The following is a 19,807-nucleotide window of genomic DNA, read 5'->3' as shown; positions in this document are numbered from 1 at the left end:
AACATTACCTAAGTTGATGGAACGAGAAGGAAAGAAAAGAATGGACTCAGTAGAATTTCTGGTGTATTTTTGTTGAATGACAACATTGTCTGACTGGTTTAATGCAACCTAGATTGTATACCTAAAATGGATGAGAGGGGGGGTTGGGGGGGTGGCTTGGGAGGAGGGAGGGGGGGGGGAGAAAAAGTCACTGTATATGTGTGAAAAAGAAAAAGTGTATATCATGGCTAATGTGATTTATGGTGTGAAAAATAAAAAAAATTAAAAAAAATGTTTGGGATTGGAAGGAAAGTTTTCTCTGTATCAAAGTTTATTGTCATCTAATTGTACAAGTTCAACGTGACAAAATATCATTTTCTGGGTACAAAAGACTCAGACATACAGGCAAACAAAACATATGTAGGACAAGCATTCATCTATACAAATAAATAAATAGATATGGTTTCATGAAAAAAAAAAGGAAAGATAGGCAGGTAAGTAGAGGGGGTTGGAAATAATGCTATTAAATCACTTGAAAAAAAGGACATAGGGACAAAAATTGTGGAATTGTTATGGGTTGAAATAAGAAATGGCAAGGGTGAAAAGTCCTTACTAGCTATAATGTACAGGCCCCCCAAACTCCAGCCGGGATGTGGATTAGCTGTAATAGACAGGCCCCCAATCTCCAGTCGGGACGTGGAGGAACTGTAATGTACAGGCCCCCAAACTCCAGTCGGGACATGGACTAACTGTAACGTACAGGTCCCCAAACTCCAGTCGGGACATGGACTGTGAGCTGCAGCTGGAATTAGAAAAAGCAGGTCGGAAGGAGAAGGTCAAGGTAACTATGGGAGATTTTAATCTGAAAGGAGATTGGGAAGGTCAGGAAGGTGCAGGATCTAGGGATAAAGAGTTTCTAGAATGTCTAAAGGATAGCTTTTTGGAACAGCCAGTCGATCAGCCCACCAGAGGATCGGCAGTTTTGGATTGGGTGATGTGTAACGAACCTGAGGTGATTAGGGGATTAAAGGTTGTGGAGCCATTAGGAAGTAGAGATCTCAACATGATGGAGTTCAGCTTCCAATCTGAAAGGGAAAAAATGATATCAGGTGTGTCAATATTTCAGTGGAACAAAGGGAATTACAGTGGGATGAGAGAGGAACTGGCCCAAGTTGACTGAAAAAGTGGAGGACAGTAGCAATATACCTGATATTCAAAGGTCTTCAGGAATAGAATTTAGAACAGTCAGGGTTACAAGAGAGATGGTGCCTCATAAGATGAATCGTCTAAAGGTAGATAAGTCTCAGGGACTGGATGAGGTGCATCCATGGCCTTGGAGATTGTAGAGGCATTGGAATTAATTTTCCAAAAATCAATCGGCTCGGCATTGTTCCCGAAGACTGGAAGGTCACAAATTAGTTCCGCCGTTGAAGAAAGGAGGGAGGCAGAAAAAAGGAAATTCTAGGCCTATTAGTCTGACTTCGGCAGTTGGAAAGATATTGGAATCAATCCTCAAGGTTGAAGTTATGGAATATTTTGAGGTGCATGGCAAGGTAGGTCCAAGCCAGCATGGTTTCATGAAGGGACGATCCTGCCTAACCAACCCAATGGAATATTTTGAGGAAATCTCAAGGAGGATGGACAAAGGAGAGGATGTAGAAGTTGTGTATTTGGAATTTCAAAAGGCCTCCGAACAGGTGCCACATAAGAGGCTGCTTAGTAAGATGAGAGTCCATGGAATTACCGGATAAATAATAGATTGGGTAGAGCATTGGCTGATAGGCAGGAAGCAAAGGGTGGGAATAACGGGAACCTGTGCTGGTTGGTTGCCTGTTACTAGTGGAGTCCCGTAAGGGTCTGTGTTGGGACTGCTTCTTTTGACAATGTATATTGATGATTTAGACTGTGGATTAAATGGTTTTGTGGTAAAGTTTGCAGATGACACCAAGTGGTAGAGTATGAAATGTAGAAGAAATCGAAAGCTTGCAGAGAGACTTGGACAGCTTAGGAGAATGAGCAAAGAAATGGTAGATGTGATATAATGTTGAGAAATGTATGGTTGTGCATTTTGTTTGAGGAAATAAACAGTCAGAATATTATTTGGATGGGGAGAAAATTCAAACCTCGGAAGTACAAAGGGACTTGGGGTCCTTGTGCAGGATACCCTGAATGTTGACTGCCAGGTCAAATTGGCGACCTCTGGCTGAATATCTCTGGCTGAACATCAGGGGTACGTTTTTACACAGAGCGTGGCGGGTGCCTGGTATGCATTGCCGGGGTGGTGACGGAGGCTAGTACAATATGGACATTTTAGACAGGCACATGGATTAAATGAAAATAGAGGTTTATGAGGCTTCATTTGGGTATAGACACAGTGTGGAGCGGTTGATGCAGAGAAGTGGATCGGAGATCAGTCCATAGGACCATAAGAGTGGTCGAGAGGATCACTGGAGTCTCCCTCCCCATCTTCAACCTGTTCTACCAGGATCGTTGTCTGAAGGAGGCGTGTAAAATCATTGAGGACCCCTTCACCCTGCACACAGCATCTTTCAGCTGCTCCTGTTGGGGAAGAGATCCAGGAGGATCAGAGCCGGCACCACCCGGCTGAGGAACAGCTTCTTCCCACGGGCAGTGAGAACGCTGAACGACCAAACAAACTGCTCACACTGACCCTCCAAGAATCTACTGTTTATTTAACAATATATATGACACGGTTGCTGTTGTGATTAGTGTAACACTGTTGCAGTGATTGGGATCAGAGTTCTGTAAGGAGTTTGTACGTTCTCCCAGTTTCTACATGGGTTTTCCCTGTGGGATCTGGTTTCCTCCCACCGTTCAAAACATATTGGGTGTGTGGGTTAATTAGGTGTAAATTGGTGGCATGGACACGTGGGATGAAATGGCCTGTTACCATGCTGTATGTCTAAATGAAATTAAAATTAAAAATGTATATTTGTTTATGTATCTACGTACTGAACGAGAACCGTTTGTCTGTACGTGTATTATGTCAGGAGTCAAACTTGCATGTTTTTACACCGAGGGCTGGAGAATGCTGTTTCGACGGGTTGTACTTGTCCAATTGATGATAAACTGGAATTTGAATTTCTGAGCTCTGTTTCCCTCCACAGATGCTGAGAGTTCCACCCAATACTTTGCATTTTACTCCCACGTCTTGTTTCCTGCAGCCTGAGGTGTCTTGAAATTGAATTGTGGAGAATTCCATGAAGTGTACAGTCATACACTCAGCTACTCCCTAACTTATGACCGTAATAGGGACCGAAGGATCAGCCGTATCTCGGAATGGACGTCAGTTGGAATTTTGCCCACCTGTGTGGAGAACTGAAGCCTTAAAGCAAAGTTTTTAATCAAATCTTTCTCTCATTGTATATTTGATGATAATAACTTAAAGCTTCCTCAATCTGTCGATCAACCTTGCAGATTTTCCACATTCTTCCCATTCTTACCTTGTTAGACGGAGTCCTGGGTCTGGGGGCACCATCTCAATTCCTGTACCCATGTGCGAATCTCCAGTTGGTCCATTCACGAGCCTTCGGTGGGTTCATGTATCTGAGTTCAGTGAGCACATGCGAGAGAGTTAATCACCTTGACAATATTCAAATCGCATCCTTAACTCTCCCACATGCACCAACCGAACTCCAATACGCGAACCCCACAGCGCATGCACCTTCTGAAGGCTCGCATATTTGCACAGGAATCAAGATGGCCGCGCCCAACCTCAGTATCCGGAACGTTGACTAACAAGGTAATTACTCACATCTTGGTTCTTGTAACCCTGTTATAGTTTGTAAAATACAACATAAACCATGTAAATGTTATGTTCTTTTTATGTGTATATATTTATAAAAATTTGCACGTTTGTGGGGAGAGTTGTGAGTCGGGGACTACCTGTCCTGTGTACAGTTTTGGGTACCTTATTTGAGAAAGGATGTGCTGGCATTGGAGAGGTTTCAGAGCAGACTTACTGGAATGATACCAGGAATAATAGAGTTAGCAAATGAGGAGCATTTGTCAGCTCTTGGACGGCACTCGTTGGAGTACAGAAGGAGGAGCGGGGATTCATAGACATTTTCAATGTGGAAAGGCCTGAACAGAGTAGATGTGCAAAGGGTGTTTCCCATCCTGGGGAGTCTAGGACAAGAGGCCTCAACGTCACAGTTTAAAACCGAGATGTGGAGAAATGTCTTTAGACAGAGGGTCGCGAGTCTGTGGAACTTGTTGCCACAGGCGATGGTGGAAGCAAAGTCATTGGGTTTATTTAAAGTGATTAGTCAGGGCATCAAGGGTTACGGGAAGAAGGTTGGGGAGTGGGGCTGAGTGATAAGGATCAGCTCATGATTAAATGGCAGAGCAGCCCCGATGGGCCGATTGGCCTACTTCTGCTCTTGTAGCTTGTGTGAAAAACGTTAATTGCTGCAGCAACATGTCCCTTTGTTCCTTCTAGGGGTTCGGGCTTCGATGTTCCAAGTGCTTTCTCAATTCATTCCTGAAATACCCTGTCTCTCTTCTGACTTCCTCTTAAAACAATTTCACAGTTGAAATTAACTTCCACATCCTGTATGTTTTTAAACACAATTCTGCTTTTGAACATAATTGGGTGCATTTAAGGCAGAGATTGACAGGTTCTTGATTCGCCCGGGTATTAAAGGTTATGGGGAGAAGGCCGGGCAGTGGGGAGAAAGCCTGGCAGTGGGGAGAAGGTCAGGCAGTGTGGAGAAGGCCGGGCAGTGGGGAGGAGGCCGGGCAGTGGGGCTGAATAGGAGAATGGATCAGCTCATGATTGAATGGTGGGGCAGAATTGATAGGCTGATTTTCTGTACTATATCTTATTCATTGTACTATGTATGAGATATCTAACAGGCCAGCCTGTAAAAGAACATCTATCTCTACATCTCAGTACAGGTGAGAATTAACGTGAACTTTGGTGCATTCCTTGCCGGGAGCTTTGTTTGCAGGTCATGGCTTTGTGGCCAACTTTGCAGATGATACGAAGGTCGGTGGAGGAGCTGGCAGTGTTGGGGAAGCAGGGAGGCTGCAGAAGGACTTGGACAGAGGAGAATGGGCAGAGATGTTAGAAAATGCCCAGTCATGAAAAAATAAATGAGCAGACTATTGTATAAATGGGGAGAAAATGGAAGATACTGTGAGAAACAGAAGTACCTTCACAGAAATTGCTCGAGACAAAAATTGAGATCAAAGAACATTTATTATACAACAATGTAAAGTTGGGTGCTTCCCCTTACCCTGGGAATACACACATACACTGGGGCTCACCCAACTTTTATACAGTTGATTTCAGTATAGAAGTACCCTCCCCCTTACATTCTTCTGCCTCCTGGATGAGTTTGGCATTAGGCAATCCTGTCTGCCTACGTGCTGTTTCTGTGAACTTGGAGGACCAGGGGGTATCCTGTCGGTGTCCCATCATGTCATTGTCCTTATTCACACCTTCACGACTCTCAGGGCTGACTAACTTCTTATATGCAGAACTTGCTAATTCTGTCTAAGGCTAGAAGACCCTTATCTTATTCAGACTAACTTTACCTTCCTACATTCTATTATCTATTATCTCTCCTTATCTTATTCATACTGGCTTTATTCATTACACATATATCCATACTAGTTTTCTTCATCTCTCATATTTTCATATTAGTTTTACTCATCTCTCACACTCCTTACTTTTCTTTTAGCTCCACTTCGTGACTTCTCAACTGGAATGTATTACTTGTAAACTTGGTCTTTTTCCCAGCGGGTCAGTAAACGAACTGCAGTCTCAGCATCATCAGACAGAATTAGGGAAACTCATCCTTTGGGTTCTCGTGATCTGACGAGGAGTCCGTTGAATTAAATACTGCACACAAGTCTTTAGGCAGGGGAGCACCATAATGGCCAGAATAGCGAGTCCAGCTGCTATAAGGGCTGTGAGTATCAGACTCCAGTTACCAATAAAAAGTCTAGTCCATCCCACCAAGGTTGCCAAGTCTGAGCCTGGGCATGGGAAGATTTTCGAACTCCTGAAGAAGTGTCTTTAACCGCCTGACCGTTGTGAGCATTGTCATTAACCAGTCTTTCACAAACGCTGCCTTCAGCAGCCAACGAGTAATCGAGAGCCAGGCGGTTTTGTTGAACTGTGGCTCGTATCTGTCGTCTTTCTTCAGCCCATAAATTCAGGGCCATCACTGTCTGTTCGGTGATGATCTCCAAGGCTGGAGTGTGATTAAACGATTTAAATGCCAAGCAGCTGTGGTGTTCTGGAGCAGCTTACGTCGTTTACAACTGGAACTCCCCTTACAGAGGTGGTTCTTAACATTCCGAACGTCTGTGTGACCCAAAGGATGATATACAGGAGACCAAGTTGTTTCTTGTCACTGAACCTGTGAGTTGCAGCTTGTTTGCGAACATTAGCATAAGTATCACTGAACCTGTGAGTTGCAGCCTGTCTGTGAACATTAGCATATGTATTCACTCACAATCCTGACTAACATTCTGTCTGTCATTGTCCCACCATCTTCTTTGTGCTATCTCTTTAAAACTCCTCTTTTTAATATCTGTAGAGGTCGGAATACAAACCAAGTCTACTCCCCTAGAGCCGTTCTGTTCCCCTGGTCCATGTGGGGATCCTATATTAACCCATACCCCACTATGACTATACTCTATTCCTGCGCCCTGTCTGCATTCTAAAGGTAAATAATTGTCACCTCTTAATACATTTCCCAAAAATTGGGAACCAGCAAGTAAACAAAACAGCAAATGGTAAAAACATTACAGCACTTTTTCCCGGCGTAGTGTAACTTTCAGATCAGAAGGATGAAGGACTGCACGCCCGGTGGAGGGTAGATTATTGTGAGAGATGAGTAAAACTAATATGAAAATATGAGAGATGAAGAAAACTAGTATGGATATATGTGTAATAAATAAAGCCGGTATGAATAGGATAAGGATAGATAATAGATAATAGAATGTAGGAAGTAAAGTTAGTCTGAATAAGATAAGGGTCTTCTAGCCCTAGATAGAATTAGCAAGTTCTGCAGGTTGTAGCCCCCCTGAGAGTCGTGAAGGTGTGAATAAGGACAATGACATGATGGGACACCGACAGGATAGCCCCTGGTCCTCCAAGTTCACAGAAACAGCACGTAGGCAGACAGGATTGCCTAATGCCAAACTCATCCAGGAGGCAGAAGAATGTAAGGGGGAGGGTACTTCTATACTTAAATCAACTGTATAAAAGTTGGGTGAGCCCCAGTGTGTGTGTGTATGCCCAAGGTAAGGGGAAGCACCCAACTTTGCATTGTTGTATAATAAATGTTCTTTGTTCTCAATTTTTGTCTCGAGCAATTTCTGTGAAGGTACTTCTGTTTCTAACATTATCAATGTCTTTAGTCCGTGGATCAGCAGCTTGTTTAATTCGTTCTATGTGAGTCCACCCCTTTTCTTTCGTTCGCACTGCAGTGTCTGTAATCAAAAGTACACAATAGGGGCCGACCCAGACAGGTTTTAGTTGGTGATCTTGCCATGCTTTTACATATACCCAATCACCAGATTTAATAAAATGAATTGGATGCTCCAGGGGTGGGTTTTGAGCTAATAAACTCTTCCGTTTTAATTTGTACAGAGAGACAGAAAGTCCCTTTAAATATTTGGATATGTACTGGTCGTTCGCCTCAGGGGGTAGGGGTATTAAAAGGTGACATACAAGGTTCGGATATACCATCTTTCACCAACTGGTCAATTACTGGCTGCAGCCCCTTTCGGCCAGCCATCGGAATTGGATACTGCTTTTGTCTAATTACTTGCTCAGGATCTTTTAGAGTAACTTGCAGGGGAGGAATATCTAACACTCCTCTATTGCTTCTTTTTGCCCATACGCCAGGATTTATTAGTTCCCGATCCTCCTCGGTTAATACATACAATTGAACCCCGATACCTGATTCCTGTGGTCTGGTGCCAATAGCCAATTGGTCCTGTAAATCTCGTCCTAACAAACAAACTCCAGCTTGGGGAACTAGTAGAATGTCCTCCGTTACTATCTTTTGTATTCTTACATCCCTTAATACAGGGACCGTAAAATCTCTTCCTCCTACTCCCGAAATCATCACTGTCCCCTCTATCTTAACACCCTCGGGTGGTTGTAAAATACTAGACCGGGCTGCCCCAGAATCTACTAAAAAGGTCATCTTGTCACTGTGGGGTTCTATGCTTAAATTTACCAATGGTTCTCCGTGCAGCCTTTCTTCTCCTTTCTTTCAAAACCATGGGTGCATAAATTAATGCCGTCTGGTTGGAGTGGGCCCAGAAGGAATATGAGGGGTTGTTTCTCCAATTTGTAGGTCACCTCAGTCTGGTAGTGCACGAGGCCAGGGACAGACATGTTGGCGCAGGGGAGGGGGGAGGCGGGAGGGGAATTGAAATGATTTGTCACTGGGAGCTCCTTGCTGTGGCAGTGAAGGTGCTCAACGGTCGGCATCCAGTCTCGCCTACGTAGAGGAAACCACAAACGGCAGCACCAGATGCAGTAGATGACCCCTGCAGATTCACAAGTGAAGTGTTGCTTTGTTTGGAAGGACTAAATGTTGGGGGTCTCAACTCAAGCATGTGCAAACTTGGGTTGTGAATGACCATGTACAATTATCCTGCTTTATTTCGCGTGTAAGTTATGAAAACAATATGATTAGTTGTGGGAGGAGTGAAGACTGTGACGCACTGCAGCAGGTGGGGTCTTTGCTCACCTCTCACTGTCAGGTTCATTGTGCCCACAGTTTGAAATTTAACAATGTTGAGCTCCATGTAGCACCAATACTGAGTTTCGTCCTCCCAAGTTTCGTTATACTGACAACAGGGGAGATACATGTGGAGGGAATCAGGGCGGTTATACCTACAACAGGGTAGATACAGGCTGGAGGAGCTCAGGGCGGTTATACCTACAACAGGGGAGATACAGGCTGGAGGGGCTCAGGGTGTTTATACCTACAACAGGGGAGATACAGACTGGAGGGGCTCAGGGTGGTTATACCTACAACAGGGGAGATACAGGTTGGATGGGCTCAGGGTGGTTATACCTACAACAGGGGAGATACAGGTTGGAGGAGCTCAGGGCGGTTATACCTACAACAGGGGAGATACAGGCTGGAGGGGCTCAGGGTGGTTATGCCTACCACAGGGGAGATACAGGTTGGAGGGGCTCAGGGTGGTTATACCTACAACAGGGGAGATACAGGTTGGAGGGGCTCAGGGTGGTTATACCTACAACAGGGGAGATACAGGCTCCATTGAGCATAGTCACCAATGACCAAACTACCGTATAGACACATGATACTGTGTGATAGTAAAAGTTGACCCCCCACCCTTCTTTTGGCTTCGACCACCTGACCATCCAAGCTCTGATCGTCATGACTGCTCGCCCATCCGAGCTCCCGTCATCCCAACCACCCTGCCATATGGGCACCAGACCGCCTTCCCATGTGAGCTCCTGACACCATGACCAAGGATCCTTGCGCAGGCTGCCCAACCACCGAAGGTCCTGACGCTATTACCGTGGACCTTCACCCAGCTGTCTGACCACCTGTGTTTTTGATGCCCCTGAAATTTTGACACTCTCCCCGAGTGCCTGCATATCCAATGTCCTGACGCACCAACTGCAGACCTTTGCCCCGGCCGCATGCCCACCTGAGCTCCTGACACCCAGAACACAGGCTAACTACGCTGTTCCGGCCATCTCAGCTTCCACATTAGATCCCTTCTGCCACAGACATGGTAACTTAAGCTAATCAGTGCCCCCCACCACACTGCATCTGGGAACGTTGGAGACGTTAATTCAATGGGCTGCAGCCAAAAGCCTTCCCCATAACCATATATAACCATATATATAGAACCATTTATGAACATTTACGGAGCGGAAACAGGGCATGTCAGCCTTTCGAATCCGCACCGGTTCACAAGAACAACTCCACTAGCTCAAACCTCCCGCTCTCCGCCAATAACCCTCCAACCCCCTGACCTCCATGTACACATCCAATCTTCTCTTAAATACAGAATGGACCCTGACACACTATCTCATTCAGAAGATAATTCCATTCTGCTACCACTCGCTGAGTGAAAAAGCCACCTCTAATATTTCTCCTAAAGTATTGCCCCTTTACCCTTAACTCATGGCCTCTTGTTCCAACCTCCCCTGCCCTCAGGGGAACGAGTCTGTTCATGTCTAGTCTATCTATTTTAAATAATTTTAAATTCCTCTATCAAGTCCCCTCTCAGTCGTCTACGTTCCAATGAATAAAGTCCCAGTCTCATTAATCTCTCCTTGTAATCCAGATGCTGTAAGCCAGGCAACATCCTTGTAAACCTTCTCTGCACCCTCTCCACCTTATTTATATCCTTCCTATAATTTGGAGACCAGAACTGAGCACAGTACTCCAAACCTGGCCTCACCAATGCCTTAAACAGCTGCTACTATACGCTACACTTTATAAAGGCCAGCATACCATATGCCTTCTTAACCACCCAGTCTACATGGGAATCCACCTTCAGTGAAATCTGTACCATAACCCCTTAGGTCCCTCTGCTCCTCTGTGTACCTCAATGCCCTCCCTTGTCCTATTCTGGAGGACCAAGACAGGAAGCCTGAAGACGAACACCCAGTGGTACAGAAACAGATTCATCCCATCCACCATCAGATTTCTGAACGGACAATTATCCACAGACACGGCCTCACTTTCTCCTCTTTTCCATTAATTTATTTATTGTTTAAATTTAATTTGTAGCAATATGTGCAACAAATGCTGCTTCAATTCAACAAATTTCATCACGTTCATGACATTATAGCATGACCAAAAGAGGCCACCCTTCTCACCCCGGTTTGGCCATCAAAGCCTTTCCCCTCCCCCCATCATGGAATGACCCAAGGTCGGAACTGCAACGTTTACAGAGACAATACAGAAAAAGACCTACTGTAACCCTGGATGGAGATCGACAGCAGGACCCCACAGAGACAGACCCACTGAGAGCTCATCGCCAACGTTTCAGTGTCGACTTCTCTCAGCAAAATACTTCTTATTTTCCCACTGTCAAAAATAGATGTGGCTGCAAATGTTCATTCATTTCCAGCAAACACCTCATCAACTGTTGATGACAGTGTCCAGCAGGAAGTAATTTCTCTCTGAGAAGGGCCAAGGAGTAACCATTAGAGTTACAAGTTAAGGATGTCTATAGTGAAAGAAGACCATAAGACATAGGAGATGATATAGGCCATTTAGCCCATTGAGTTTGCCCCACTATTCAATCACATTCAATTCTCCACTCTGCCCCACTGCCTGTCCTTCTCCCAATACCCTTTGATTCCCTGGCTAATTGAGAACCAATCAATCTCTGCATTAAATATAGGAACATAGGAACATAGGAAGTAGGAACAGGTGTAGGCCAAAAATGGCCCATCGAGCCTGCTCCGCCATTCAATACGATCATGGCTGATCTAATTTACGACCTAACCAACTACCTGCCTTCTCCCCATATCCCCTAATTCCTCTATCATGTAAAAATTTATCTATCCGAATTTTAAATATGTCTAATGAAGCAGCCTCAACCACTTCCCTGGCTAGAGAATTCCAAGCATTCACTACTCTCTGGAAAAAACTATTTTTCCTCATCTCTGTCCTAAATCTACTCCCCTGAATCTTGAGACTGTGTCCTCTCATTTTAGTTTCCCCGGCCAGCTCAAAAAACCTTCCTATATCTATCCTATCCATACCCTTCATAATCCTATATGTTTCTATAAGATCTCCTCTCATTCTTCTGAACTCGAGTGAATACAATCCTAGACGATTTAATCTTTCATCATAAGTCAACCCCTTCATCCCAGGGATCAACCTAGTAAACCTCCTCTGGACCGTCTCCAAAGCCAGTATATCCTTCCTCAAATATGGAGACCAGAACTGGACTCAGTACTCCAGGTGCGGTCTCACCAGTACCTTATACAGTTGCAACATGACCTCCCTACTCCTGAATTCAATTCCTCGAGCGATGAAGGCCAACATTCCATTTGCCTTCTTAATAACCTGCTGCACCTGCAACCTAACTTTTTGCGATTCATGCACAAGCCCTCCCAAGTCCCTCTGCACAACACCATGCTGTAGTTTTTCCACCCTTTATAATATTCAGCTCTTTTATTTTTCTTGCCAAAGTGGATAACATTGTACTCCATCTGCCAGCCCTTTGCCCACTCATCCAGCTTAACTATATCCCTCTGCAGACTCTCCACATCCTCATTACAATTTGCTCTTCCACTCAATTTGGTGTCATCCGCAAACTTGGCGACACCACACTTTGTCCCCTCCTCCAAGTCATCAATGTAAATGATGAACAGTTGTGGGCCTAACACCGACCCCTGCAGCACCCCACTTACCACTCTCTGCCAACCAGAAAAACTCCCACTTATCCCGACTCTCTGCTTCCTGTCAGACAACCAATTTTCAATCCAGGCCAATAGGCTTCCCCGGACTCCACTTTCCTGTTACTTACTGAGAAGTCTCTTGTGCGGCACCTTATCAAACGCTTTCTGGAAATCCAAATATACAACATCAACCTGTTCCCCTCTATCCACCACACTCATTATATGCTCAAAGAATCCTAACAAGTTTGTCAAACAAGATCTTCCCTTTCTAAAACCATGCTGCGTCTGCCTGATTGAACCCTTACATTCCAAAAGTTTCATTATTTCATCTTTAATGACGACTTCAAGCATTTTTCCAACTACAGACTTCAAGCTAATTGGCCGATAATTTCCAGTCTTCTGCCTACATCCCTTCTTAAAAAGTGGCGTTTCATTTGCTGTCTTCCAGTCTGCCGGGGCCTGCCCAGAATCCAAGGAATTTTGGTCCATGACCACCAATGCATCAACTATATCTTCTGTCGTTTCCTTCAGAACTCTTGGATGCATATCATCAGGACCAGGTGATGTGTCTGGCTTTAGTCCCATTAGTTTCTCCATCACTACTTTCTTAGTAACAACTATTTTATCAAGGCCCTCTCCAACATTCGCATCCTTAACTCCGCACTTGGGCATGCTGGTCGTGTCTTCCACCGTGAAGACTGACACAAAATATTTGTTCAATGACTCAGCCATTTCCTCATTTTTTGCTCCCAGTTTTCCTTTCTCATCCTCCAAGGGTCCTATGTTAATTCTGGCCACCCTCTTCCGTTTTATATCTTTATAAAATTTTTTGCTTTCTGTTTTTATATTTTGTGCCAATTTACTTTCATAATCCTTTTTCCCATTTCTTATTACCCGCTTTGTAACCCCTTGTTGTCTCTTTTTTTTAAAATTTTTTTTATTTTTCACACCATAAACCACATTGACCATGATATATACATTTTCCTTTTCAATTATATACAGTGTCATTTTCTCCCCCCCCTCCCTCCTCCCATCCCACCCTCCCTACCTCCCCCCATCCATTTAAAATACAAAATCTAAGATACATTAAACCAGTCAAACAATATTGTCATTCAATAAAAATAAACAAGAAATTCAACTGAGTCAATTCTTTTCATTTCCTTCTCCTTTCGTTAATTTAGGTAGTGAATGTCCCCGGTAGGTTTTCTCTATTGTGTTTCATGTAAGGCTCCCATATTTGTTCAAATATTTCAATATTATTTCTTAAACTATATGTTATTTTTTCTAATGGAATACATTTATTCATTTCTATATACCATTGTTGTATTCTCAAATTATCTTCCAATTTCCAGGTTGACATAATACATTTTTTTGCTACGGCTAGGGCTATCTTAACAAATCTTTTTTGTGCACCATCCAAATCAATTCCAAATTCTTTGTTTTTTATGTTACTTAGGAGGAAGATCTCTGGATTTTTTGGTATATTGTTTTCTGTAATTTTATTTAATATTTGGTTTAGATCTTCCCAAAATTTTTCTACTTTCTCACATGTCCAGATTGCATGAATTGTTGTTCCCATTTCTTTTTTACATCGAAAACATCTATCAGATACTGTTGGGTCCCATTTATTTAACTTTTGAGGTGTAATGTATAGCCTGTGTATCCAGTTATATTGTATCATACGTAACCTCGTGTTTATTGTATTTCTCATAGTTCCAGAGCATAACTTCTCCCATGTTTCCTTTTTTATCTTTATATTTAAATCTTGTTCCCATTTTTGTTTAGTTTTACCATTTGTTTCCTCATTCTCCTTTTCTTGCAGTTTAATATACATATTTGTTATAAATCTTTTGATTATCATTGTATCTGTAATCACATATTCAAAGTTACTTCCCTCTGGTAACCTCAGACTGTTTCCCAATTTATCCTTCAAGTAGGATCTCAATTGGTAATATGCCAGCACTGTATCTTGAGTTATATTGTATTTATCTTTCATTTGTTCAAAGGATAATAATCTATTTCCTGAAAAACAATTTTCTATTCTTTTGATCCCTTTTTTCTCCAATTCTCTAAAGGAAAGGTTATCTATTGTAAAAGGGAGTAAATTATTTTGCATCAATATTAATTTTGGTAATTGGTAATTTGTTTTATTCCTTTCTACATGAATCTTTTTCCAAATATTGAGTAGATGATGTAATACTGGAGAACTCCTACGTTGTACCAATTTTTCATCCCATTTATATAATATGTGTTGAGGTATCTTTTCCCCTATTTTATCTAGTTCCAATCTAGTCCAATCTGGCTTTTCCCTTGTTTGATAAAAATCTGATAGGTATCTTAATTGTGCAGCTCTAAAATAATTTTTAAAGTTTGGCAGTTGTAAGCCTCCTTGTTTATACCATTTTGTTTATTTATCTAGTGCTATCCTCGGTTTCCCCCCTTTCCATAAAAATTTCCTTATTATTTTCTTTAATTCCTTGAAGAATTTCTCTGTCAAGTGTATTGGCAATGCCTGAAATAGGTATAATATCCTTGGGAAAATGTTCATTTTAATACAGTTTATCCTTCCTATTAGTGTTAATGGTAAATCTTTCCAATGCTCTAAATCGTCCTGTAATTTTTTCATTAGTGGATAATAATTGAGTTTATATAGATGACCGAGATTTTTATTTATTTGTATACCTAGGTATCTTATTGCTTGCATTTGCCATCTGAATGGTGATTCCTTCTTAAATTTTGAGAAATCCGCATTATTCATTGGCATTGCTTCACTTTTATTTACGTTAATCTTGTAACCCGACACTTCTCCATATTCCTTCAATTTCTTATATAATTCTTTTATTGATAGTTCTGGTTCTGTTAAGTACAATATAACATCATCCGCAAATAAACTGATTTTATATTCCTTGTGTTTTATTTTTATCCCTTTTATATTATTTTCTGTTCTTATCAAATCTGCTAGTGGTTCTATAGCTAATGCGAACAATAAAGGTGATAGTGGGCATCCCTGCCGTGTTGACCTGTTTAAGTTAAATTGCTTTGATATATGTCCATTTACTGTCATTTCGCCAATGGCCCCTTATATAATGCTTTAATCCAATTAATATACTTCTCTGGTAAACTGAATTTTTGCAATACTTTGAATAAATAATTCCATTCTGCTCTGTCAAAAGCCTTCTCTGCGTCTAAAGCAACTGCTACTGTTGGCGCTTTACTCCCTTCTACTGCATGAATTAAGTTAATAAATTTACAAATATTGTCTGTTGTGCGTCTTTTTTTAATAAATCCAGTTTGGTCTAGATTTACCATTTTCGGTACATACTCTGTTAATCTGTTTGCTAATAGTTTAGCTATTATCTTATAATCTGTGTTAAGTAATGATATTGGTCTATATGACGCTGGTGCAAGTGGATCTTTCCATTGCTTTAGTATTACTGTAATTATTGCTGTTTTACATGAATCTGGTATGCTTTGTGTTTTATCATTCTAGTTGATTATTTCCAGGAGGGGAGGAATTAATAAATCTTTAAATGTTTTATAGAATTTTATTGGGAATCCATCCTCTCCTGGTGTTTTATTATTTGGTAATTTTTTTTATTATCTCTTGTATTTCTACTATTTCAAATGGTTCTGTTAATTTATTTTGTTCCTCTATTTGTAATTTTGGTAGTTCAATTTTGGTTAAATATTCATCTATTTTCCCTTCTTTCCCTTCGTTTTCAGTTTGGTATAATTGTTCGTAGAATTCTCTAAAGTTTTCCTTGATCTCCGTTGGATTATATGTGATTTGTTTGTCTTTTTTCCTTGATGCCAATACCATTTTCTTAGCTTGTTGTGTCTTAAGCTGCCATGCTAGAATTTTGTGCGTTTTTTCCCGTCGTTCATAATATTTCTGTTTTGTCTTCATTATATTCTTCTCCACCTTATATGTTTGTAGTGTTTCATATTTTATTTTTTTATCTGTCAATTCTCTTCTTTTAGTTGTATCTTCCTTCATTGCTAATTCTTTTTCTATATTTACTATTTCCCTTTCCAACTGCTCTGTTTCCTGATTATAGTCCTTCTTCATCTTGGTTACATAACTTATTATTTGCCCTCTAATGAACGCTTTCATTGCATCCCATAGTATGAACTTATCTTTCACTGATTCCGTATTTATTTCAAAGTACATTTTAATTTGTCTTTCAATAAATTCTCTAAAATCCTGCCTTTTAAGTAGCATGGAGTTTAATCTCCATCTATACATTCTTGGAGGGATGTCCTCTAGCTTTACTGTCAATATTAAGGGTGAATGGTCCGATAATATTCTAGCTTTATATTCTGTTTTTCTTACTCTATCTTGCATACGAGCTGATAACAAAAATAGGTCTATTCTTGAGTATGTTTTATATGAATATTCCTTTTCATTTGGGTGTTGCTTCCTCCATATATCCAAAAGTTGCATTTCTTCCATCGATTTAATTATAAATTTGGTTACTTTGTTCTTTCTGTTAATTTTTTTCCCAGTTTTGTCCATATTTGAATCCAAATTCAGGTTGAAATCCCCTCCTATTAATATGTTCCCTTGTGTATCTGCTATCTTCAAAAAAATATCTTGCATAAACTTTTGATCTCCTTCGTTAGGTGAATATACATTGAGTTGATTGCAAAACTCCGAATATATCTGACATTTTATCATTACATATCTCCCTGCTGGATCTATTATTTCCTCTTCTATTTTAATTGGTACATTTTTACTAATTAATATAGCTACTCCTCTTGCTTTTGAATTATACGTCGCTGCTGTTACGTGTCCTACCCAATCTCTCTTTAATTTCTTGTGTTCCAATTCAGTTAAATGTGTTTCTTGCACAAATGCTATATCAATTTTTTTCTTTTTTCAGTAAATTTAGCAGTTTCTTCCTTTTAATTTGGTTATGTATTCCATTAATATTTAAAGTCATATAGTTCAGCGTAGCCATTTCATACTTTGTTTATCTTCCCTTTCCGTTTCTCCATCATCACCTTTCCTTCTTATCCATTTCTGCTTTCTTGTTTTGAACACTTTATAAGACAACATTTCTAAAACATCAAACATTTTCCTTATTCTCCTATTTAAAACTTCTTTAACCCCATTCTCCCCTCCCCCTCCTGAGTTGCCCTTTATCCCTTGTCGGGCAACCACATCTCCCCTCTCCATTTGGATTTGCGAATTCACTCGCAAACGTCAACTGATTTTGCAGTGACTGTAACTCCTCCCCACCCAGCCCCCCCCCAGAAAAGATTTCAATTTTCATATGTAACAAAGGTCACTCTTTTAATTCGCTCCTTATTCCCTCTATTCCCTTTCCCTCCCTTATTAATTCTTGTCTATACTCTATATATTTTCCTCTAAATACGGATACATTCATGTATACACACTACATATATATACACACATATACCTCTTTACACACATACATATAGTTCGTGGTCATTTTTACTCTCGTTACATGTCTTCATCTCTCTGCTTGTTTTGTAGTTGTTCTGCAAATTTCCTTGCTTCCTCTGGATCCGAGAATAGTCTGTTTTGTTGCCCTGGAATAACTATTTTAAGTACCGCTGGGTACTTTAACATAAATTTATATCCTTTTTTCCATAAGATCGTTTTTGCTGTATTGAACTCCTTTCTCTTCTTCAGGAGTTCAAAACTTATGTCTGGATAGAAAATTTTTTTTTGACCTTTGTATTCCAGTGGCTTTTTGTCTTCTCTTATTTTCTTCATTGCTTTCTCCAATATATTTTCTCTTGTTGTATATCTTAAGAATTTTACTAAAATGGATCTTGGTTTTTGCTGCGGTTGTGGTTTCGGGGCTAAAGTTCTATGTGCCCTTTCTATTCCCATTTCTTCCTGTAATTCTGGTCTTCCTAGGACCCTGGGGATCCAATCTTTTATAAATTCTCTCATATTCTTGCCTTCTTCATCTTCCTTAAGGCCCATTATCTTTATATTATTTCTTCTATTATAGTTTTCCATTATATCTATCTTCTGAGCTAACAGCTCCTGTGCCTCTTTAACTTTTTTATTAGATTCTTCTAATTTCTCTTTTAATTCCTCTACTTCCATTTCTACAATTATTTCTCATTCTTCCATATTTTCCACTCTTTTTCCTATCTCTGATATGGCCATTTCCATTTTATTCATTTTTTCTTCTGCACTCTTAATTCTTCTTTTTATCTCATTAAATTCTTGTAATTGCCATTCTTTCACTGATTCCATATATTCTTTAAAAAAAGATACATCCATTGTCTCGCCTTTCTCTTCTTCTTCCACTTCTTTCTGTTCTTCTTCTTCTTCTTCCACTGGGTTGACCATCTGTTGTTTCCTTGTTTTCTTTTTACCCTCTTCTTTCTTGTTGTCGTTATTGTCTGTGTTCTGCACCTGCTGCTGTGCTGCAGGTGTCTCTCTCAGCTGTGGAGATCGACTCCGCAGCTGTTCCCCCCTCCCGTCAGTGTGTTTTTTTTCATGCGCATCGCGCATGCGCGACTCCTCGTGCATGCGCGGTTGCGCACTTTTACTCGGCTCTGTGAGCCATTTTTGTAGTCCCGAGCCCGGGACTTCCACTGACCTGCGGGAGCGAACTTCTCTCTCCGCGGCGGGCCTCTTCGGACAGGTAAGGCCTTCACCTTCTTCTTCTGACATTCTTTCTTCCTCTTTTCTTCCCGTTGTTTTCGACTTTTCTCTCTTCGTTGCCATTTTCTTCTCACCTTTATTTTTACTTTATTATAAATTTCAATCTTGAACCTTTGTGCTTTGTGTTTTTTTTTTAACTTTTCGGGAGAGGGCTGGAATTCCCTGACCGGCCACTACTCCATTACGTGACTCCCCCTGTTGTCTCTTAAAGTCTTCCCAATCTTCCAGTTTCCCACTGCTCTTTGCAGCTTTGTACACCTGCACCTTCAATTTTATACTCTGCTTTATTTCCTTGTTAGCCACGGTTGATTTTTTCCCTCCCTTGCTGCCCTTTTTCTTGACCGGAATATATTTTTGTTGAGCATTACCAAATATTTCTTTGAACATCTTCCACTGTTCCTCAACTGTTTCCTCAATGAGCCTATGCTCCCAGTCCACTCTGCCCAATTCCTCCCTCATCCTATGGTAGTCACCCCTGTTTAAGCATAATATATTCGTTTTAGATCGAACTCTTTCCCCTTCCATCTGAATGAGAAATTCAATCCTACTATGATCGCTATTTCCCAGTTGCTCTCTGACTATTACATCATTTACTCTACCTATCTCATTGCACAACACGAGATCCAGGAGAGCATTTTCTCTTGTGGGTTCCTTAACCTGCTGCTCAAGAAAGCTATCGCGGATGCATTCTATGAAGTCCTCTTCCAGACTCCCACGACCAACTTGATTTTCCCAATCTATGTGGAAGTTAAAGTTCCCCATGACGACTGCCGTAT

At 41.1% G+C, this 19,807-nt stretch overlaps 2 long non-coding RNA genes across 2 annotated transcripts in view; one reads left to right on the top strand and one right to left on the bottom strand.

Moving 5' to 3' along the window:
- Positions 1–19,807, top strand: part of LOC138735539 (uncharacterized) — a 48,930-nt gene that overhangs the window by 7,278 nt on the left and 21,845 nt on the right. The window contains exon 2 of the long non-coding RNA XR_011339753.1: positions 12,828–12,939. This is a non-coding gene — a long non-coding RNA (uncharacterized lncRNA). The remainder of the gene's footprint in view (positions 1–12,827; positions 12,940–19,807) is intronic.
- LOC138735546 (uncharacterized) overlaps positions 1–19,807 on the bottom strand; it is a 30,595-nt gene that overhangs the window by 8,843 nt on the left and 1,945 nt on the right. The window contains exon 2 of the long non-coding RNA XR_011339761.1: positions 3,444–3,546. This is a non-coding gene — a long non-coding RNA (uncharacterized lncRNA). The remainder of the gene's footprint in view (positions 1–3,443; positions 3,547–19,807) is intronic.

Source organism: Narcine bancroftii, chromosome 1, assembly GCF_036971445.1.
Source record: "Narcine bancroftii isolate sNarBan1 chromosome 1, sNarBan1.hap1, whole genome shotgun sequence".
In the NCBI taxonomy this organism is placed as follows: domain Eukaryota; kingdom Metazoa; phylum Chordata; class Chondrichthyes; order Torpediniformes; family Narcinidae; genus Narcine; species Narcine bancroftii.
The sequence above is the reverse complement of the archived record's forward strand: the minus strand, read 5'-3'. Positions and strand labels throughout refer to the sequence as shown.